Source organism: Prinia subflava, chromosome 3 (assembly GCF_021018805.1).
Source record: "Prinia subflava isolate CZ2003 ecotype Zambia chromosome 3, Cam_Psub_1.2, whole genome shotgun sequence".
In the NCBI taxonomy this organism is placed as follows: Eukaryota; Metazoa; Chordata; class Aves; order Passeriformes; family Cisticolidae; genus Prinia; species Prinia subflava.
In genome coordinates this window covers 15,694,512-15,701,021 of record NC_086249.1, presented here as the reverse complement: position 1 = coordinate 15,701,021, position 6,510 = coordinate 15,694,512, and positions in this window count along the sequence as shown.

Here is a 6,510-nt window from a genome sequence, read left to right as displayed (position 1 = left end):
TCCCACATTTTCTTTGATTTTTTTTTTTTTTTGTTTTCCTCTAGAATAACCAAGAAATGCATAGGGTAAAGTGCCTCTGGCATGAATCAATAGAATAACAGGAGTGCAAGCTGAGCACATCCTCTGTACCCAGCAATGAAAGTCAAATTTACTTCATTTTTTCTCTTCTTATTTGGTCATCAGAAGCAGCCGTAAAGGCCATCTGCTTTGGAGATGTGTGGTCATTTCTGCTAGGAGAGACTACCAGCGAGCCTGCACGTCAGGGCAGGAATAGAAAGGAACTGGCCCTTGTGTCAAGACTTTCTTGGTAATCCAAGGAATTCACCCACAAAAAATGCTAAATTAGTTCAAACTATAGTCCAGAGGGGCCCTGGCGTCCTCAAGCTATAAACAGAGAAGAGAAATGGATCTGATAAAAAGCCACACTTCTGGTAGGCTTGGCAGAATGCAGTGTGCTCAGCACAGGGAGGGAATCTGCATGGCTGTGCACAGGTCTTTACTCTGGGGCCATGCACTACTGGCCAATTAAACCTTTTAGTCTTGCTGGTGAATAATTATCTGCCTGACCTGTTCCACCGCAGGCAGCAAGAACACCCCATTAGTGACTTCTTCCCAAAAAGAGTGGGGTGCTCCCCCCTCATCTGGCTCTACCTGGCATTTGGCAATGATGGTAAGGCCAGAGGTTTCAGTGCCAGGTGCTGGGTGCTGACAGGAATGTCCCCAGGTTCAGGGACCCCTGCGGGAGACCTGGCTCTTGCAGGTGGGGAGAGCGCTGTCTCCCAAAGGAAGGAGCCTGGCACCTTGGGAGGTGTGGCCCAGGGCCTCAGTGCTGATGTTATTTTGTTCCCTGATTTTGGAAGGAGCAGTGGAAACAATTAGGTCTCTTAAATTCTCTGAGGCAAGATCCAAATACAGCAAAGAATACATCTCCCAGGCAGGGAGAAGTGGGGAATTAATTGCCTTTTTTTGGATGAGATCAGAGAAAGCTGATTTATGAAGCAAAGAGAAAGCAAAGTGCTTTTATGGGTAAAATGTTCCCTGCTTATTTCCTTTCTGTCAGACTACGTTCCTCCCACGCTTCTGGCTGCGAGCTTGCTCCTTGGAAGCCTCTTTAAGCATTTCAGCATGTGATGATTTAACTGGGCATGGATTCTGACAGATCTTTGCAAATAACATCACAGGAGTTGCTGGAGGTGACAGCCTAATGCCGACTCGGGGCACGTTCAGGAGGACAAGGCTGGCAAAGAGAAACCCAGCCATCCCAGTGTGCTCCCAGCCTCTGCCAGGGCCCCTCTGAGCATTGGGCCCTGGGAGACCCCCCTGGCCATCCGCTGAGACGGGGTGTGCCTGGCAACCTGCTCTATCTGCCGCGTCCCTGGGACATGGAGGAGACGCGGCTCCGCGGCACTGAGGGCTCCGGAGCTGCAGCCTCACGGGGGCCTTTGGTCACAGCTCAGGCAGAGCGAGGGAAAGCAGAACAGGAGAGAAACCCAAGGAGGTGGGTGTGGAATGAGAAAGTTTCTGCAATTGAATTTCCATGCGTGGGGCTTTCAGCTCCTGCCAGTGTACGTACAGGAGGGGATGAACTCAGGGGAGCTCAAGAGGCTTGTTCCTACTAAGGGAGAATGTAGCAAGCAACTAACGCTGAATTGTGTTATAGGGTACCAGAACTACATCTGGGACATCTCCAGTGTTGATGGCCAGGCTGTGCTGCCTCGGTGGCATGGTTCCTAGTGACAAAGACACCCACCCGTGACAGATCCAGCTGCAAAGCTGCATCTGCTGTGCCCACACATGCAAGTGCAGCCCAGTTTTCACTTATATAGGTGGGGGCATCAGTACTGTTGGCACTGTCCAGAGGAACCACATTGGTGATCTGTGGAGCTTGAATGTGGAGCAGTTCAATGCATGGATGTAGCAGGTCTTGCACACCCAGCAGACCGTTCTGGGGATTGCTGCAAGGTTTTGGTACAACTGGCTGTCACTTCTGCTCAGGCACCACCCTGCTGATGAGATATCAACCAGAAGGGACTCTTAGAGCACCCCCAAGGACACTATAAGGTCCAGAGGTGGGAACAGTCCAACACTTGACATACCTTCCCAGGAGAAAATGAGCAAAGGAGGTGAAACGAAATCAACTCCCTATGAAGTCAGGCAAAACAGGAAAATACAGTTTAATAACTAATAGTGATATAGAGAAGCCCCCATGCTCAGACCCCAAACTGCGGTAGGTTTACTGGGAGGAGGGGAGGGCAGGGGTGGGAGCTGGGGGTAGGGGAGAGAAAGCTCTACGAATTGACCTCTCTCCCCCCTGCCCCCTCCTTTTTCTTTAAATCCCCACCTAGTCAGGAGTGCTCATTAAGGATGGCTCTCGTTACCCTAATTAGTCTGCCCCCTTCTCTTCACAGGGCTCCAGACCTCTGCCATTCAGCAATAACAAGAATAACAAGAAACTCGTTATTTTACAACCTGGGCCGGGGAGGAGGGGAAGAGGGAGAAGATGGCTTTGTGATGTGCTGCTTGGAGGAAAACAAGCCCAGAAAAACCTTGGTCGAGGGAGGAGTCCCTCCTGTCAGGGAGACCTTGTCTCCTCTTAAACACTCTCTTGCCTTCGTGCATGCCTGCACTAGAAGTAATGCTATAAGGAATGAGGGTTTGTTTGGGGTGTTTTTCCCCTTTTCTGCATGCTCATTCTTGAAAGTTGTTTTTCTTTCTAGCAATCATATGTATGTGTACTTGATTTTATGTGAACAGTAACCTCTCGGGAGGGACTCTGACGACGCGTGAACCATCCCAGCCCTGAGCTGCGGAGGAGGAGGTGGCAGCAGTGGCAGCGGGACACTCCACGTGTTATGTGGTCCACATTTGGCATTCCTCAGCGTGAGGGAGGGTGTGATGGTTTGCCTCGGGGAGGGCAGCAGCGGAGGCCTGGTCTCAGCCCGGCTTTCCCAATTCCCTTTCCCTCTCGAATGCTGAGGCTCACCCAGTGGTGATGAGTCCCTTTGCGACTTGTCCACCTCCAGTCTGCATCCTGCTGCTGATCTCCTCTGGAATGGCATCCCAGCAAACCTACTCACCAGCAGATGTTTGATTTCCAAAGCTGCTGTGGATAAAACAACAAAAACAACAAAAAAACCAAAAAAAACCCAAAAACAAACAAACAAACAAACAAAAAAAACCCCAAAAACAAAAACAAAAAAAACCCAAAAACAAAACAAAAAAAACCCACCCCAAACTAAAACCAAACAAAAACCCAAACAAAACAATAAAAACCAACCAGACAAAGAAACCTGTGCCTGTTTTATACCTGTGGAGCAGAGATGGAGGGTGAGTGAAATGAGGGCACCCTAACACACTCCCTGGGTTCCCGTTCCAGCACCGACATGACCTTTCCTTAGCGTTGTGTTGTGTAGCATCCCACCCCAGAAGCAAACAAGCCAAGTCAGCACGACCAAGCACGTGTTTAAGTGTTGTTCTGGATGAGAGGAAAAAAAATAAATGCTCACCACCTTGCAAAATCAGACCCTCCCTGAGCATTTGGAATTAATTTTGTCAAAACCAGCTTATCATCTCCATAAATTGTCACAAATCCAGTCTGTTTTGCAGAGCTAAACACTTCAACATTTCATGCACATTACCAGTTGCACCATCTTTGCTCAATTTATGCCTCATTTAAATAACTTATTACATCAGATATAGGGCTTTTTTTATAGCTCAGTTTTAAGTCTCTTTCTCATACTTTTTAAGACTTGTCTAAGTCTTTCAAGATGTTCTTTTAAGCCCTGAGACCAAATTAAAACATCATTCACTGCAGCTTCAGCACTTAGCAGTTTCACAGAGATCTGGCAAATACTCTTTGAAATACCTCAGGACGAGAAGAAATGCCAAATAATGTCTGCCTTAGCTTACACATTGACATTTGAAGCATGAATATCCAAAGTTATGCCTCAAAAGTAGGTGCAGGTATGTAAGCAAGGGATCCTGACTTTTTCTGAGGTGACAAATACCCCATAATAATGTCTTGAGGGATTTACGATATCAATTACTTGGATTTCGCCTCCAAGCCTTTCTTACAAATGATGGTTCGTATTGTTTTCTAAATTCATGTTCATGTCTTAACTCAGTTACATCTGCTAACAGTTTTGGATTGTCCTGATTGTAAATAGACAAACAAGTATGTATCTGCTGGGACTGAGATTCCCTGTGCCAAACCCTCTCTAAACACTCTTCTCTTCCTCCCACAAAAAGAAAAAAAAAGAAGAAGCCAAAACTCCCTAGATTTAGAGCAAAGAAAATTGTTTCAGATGAAACTGTTTTCTTGGGGTAGGATTTTTGTGTCTTACCCCAAAACTCTGGGTCACCCGAAACATTTAAGAAATTGACGTCAATTTTGCTGAATTATTTTGACTTAAAGAAAAGGAGCCTTATCTGAAGGGATAAGAAACACTCAGCCTCCTGCTCAGTTCTTCCCTATTTTTATAGAAGTGAGGTGTCCCAGCATATCTGTCAGACTTAGCAAAGATTGTTGTCCAGCCTTTGGCTGTGATCAGCTTTCCCCCACCAAGAAACACTCAGCGAGCACACGGGCTGGAGAGAAGGTGTGTTACAGCTTCATGGACAGCCTGGGCTGGTGGAGCCTCTTCCAGCCGATGGAAACATTCAGGATTTTGCCTTTTCCTGCTGGTAAAATACAGCTTTGCTTTTCCAGTTACCCTCGCCCTCCTGCCAAGAGGGGAACTTGGATATTTTGTCTGTGCTGACCCTCCAGCTGGGGCTGGGACATGTCTTGGCCACAGCAGGAAGGAAGAGAGTGCCCCGGATCACACATCTGCTTTTACATCTCCTCTCACTTCTCCTGTTTCAAGCAGAAACACATGGCAGGTATCTTTACAAGCAGAGGATATCTGCATTACACCGAGCGCATCTGGCTTGCACTTGGAGGGGAGCCCCAGAGCTGCTTCCAAAGGCAGACTTGATGTCTGTACTGAAAGCATCAGACATGGGAGTGTGGGAAGGACCTGGCGTGGCGCGTGCTGATCTGGAGGCATCAGCGTGGTTGCCCAGGGGCTGATGGATGAAAAGCACCTACCCACCCCCCTGTGTTGCAGCTGGGCAGCACAGCTAGCGAGACACATTCCCAAGAGGCCAGAGTCACGCTTGAGCTAGTCACACACTTTCCATTTTGTCCTTAGTCCACTTTAGTCAATTATGTGCTGCAGTCACATCTGGGTGGACCAGATGTGATCACAGCTGCTGGAGTGAGAGGCAATCCCAGCAGATCTCACACGTCCTGAAGGTGGAGTTGGAGGTGAGGGAGATCTTACCTCCAGGCAACCCTGGGCTGTAGGGTCACCTACACCACAGTGCCGGCCGTGCTGTCTTTCACACGTGTGAGCACAATGGGAACCGAGACGTTCTCAGCTGGGAAAAGACAATTTGCAGCTATTCTGAGCTCTACTGGTTGGAGCCCTCTTGTGAAAACAAACCGAGAGAGACGTCCCTGGTCGCTATTGACTAGCACTGCTACGACAACACAGGCAGCTTTATTTGGTGAGAGGGGGGACGGAGGAAAAGGCTCCAAGTTCTCCTTCGGCCCTCTCTGCTCGCTCCCTGCTGCCCTGGGTGCATTGTCCCGCTTTGTCCCGGGAAGCACGTGTGTCCGGTAGCACCGCGGTTATTTTTAGGCGGACTTGGCCAGCATCCATGGTGGTGGTGGCTTTGGTGAGCCGGGAGAAGCAGACTTTTCTCTCTCTGCCTTTCAATGTTTGGAAACAGTGAGGCTGCCAAGGCAGCCTGTCTCCTGCTCTGCACTTCCAGCCTCTGGAAAGTGAGAATGAGCCCTGAAAAGCCTGGCAGGCTGTCCGGGAGAGCCTGCCAGGCAGCCGGCAGCACCCTGCCAACACCACCGGCCCTTTGCTGCCATCAGCCAGGGAAAACTGGGGCAGGGAGGATGGAGAAGGGGAAGCGGCAGTGGAAGGAGAGGCTGGAAAATTGCACAGGTCCCTCTTGGGAAAAGTCTTTTCGTTTCCCGAGCCTGACTCTGCATTTGTTATGGATGGGAACAGCATGGGAGGTTGGAGCAAGGGGAGGTGGGGAAGGGAGAGGCACCCACTGCAGTCTCTCTGGGATTTCTCGTACATGTCTTTAGGACTGGGTCAGTCTTGCTCAGAGGAAGGAGGCCGCTGGCATTGGCCAGGCTTGGAGACCAGAGCAACTTGCAATGACAATGCAGGCAGCCTGGGCCAGGACACTTGTGGGGCTCCCCCTTGCCTCCTGACACCTGGTTTGGCCATCTCTGGTGAGAAGGGACTAAGACATCCCTAGATGGGACAGAATGAAGAGGCAAAGGACTGCTACACCAAGGGGTGCTGCAGACCACAAGCAAGGCTGCGTTGCGAGCAGCCCAGCAACTGGATAATGGAGAGGTGTACTATATCCCTGATGGAACAAAGACCAAGTCTAACACACTCAGCAGACCACTCAGCCAGCTGACACTGATACTGCTGGTTT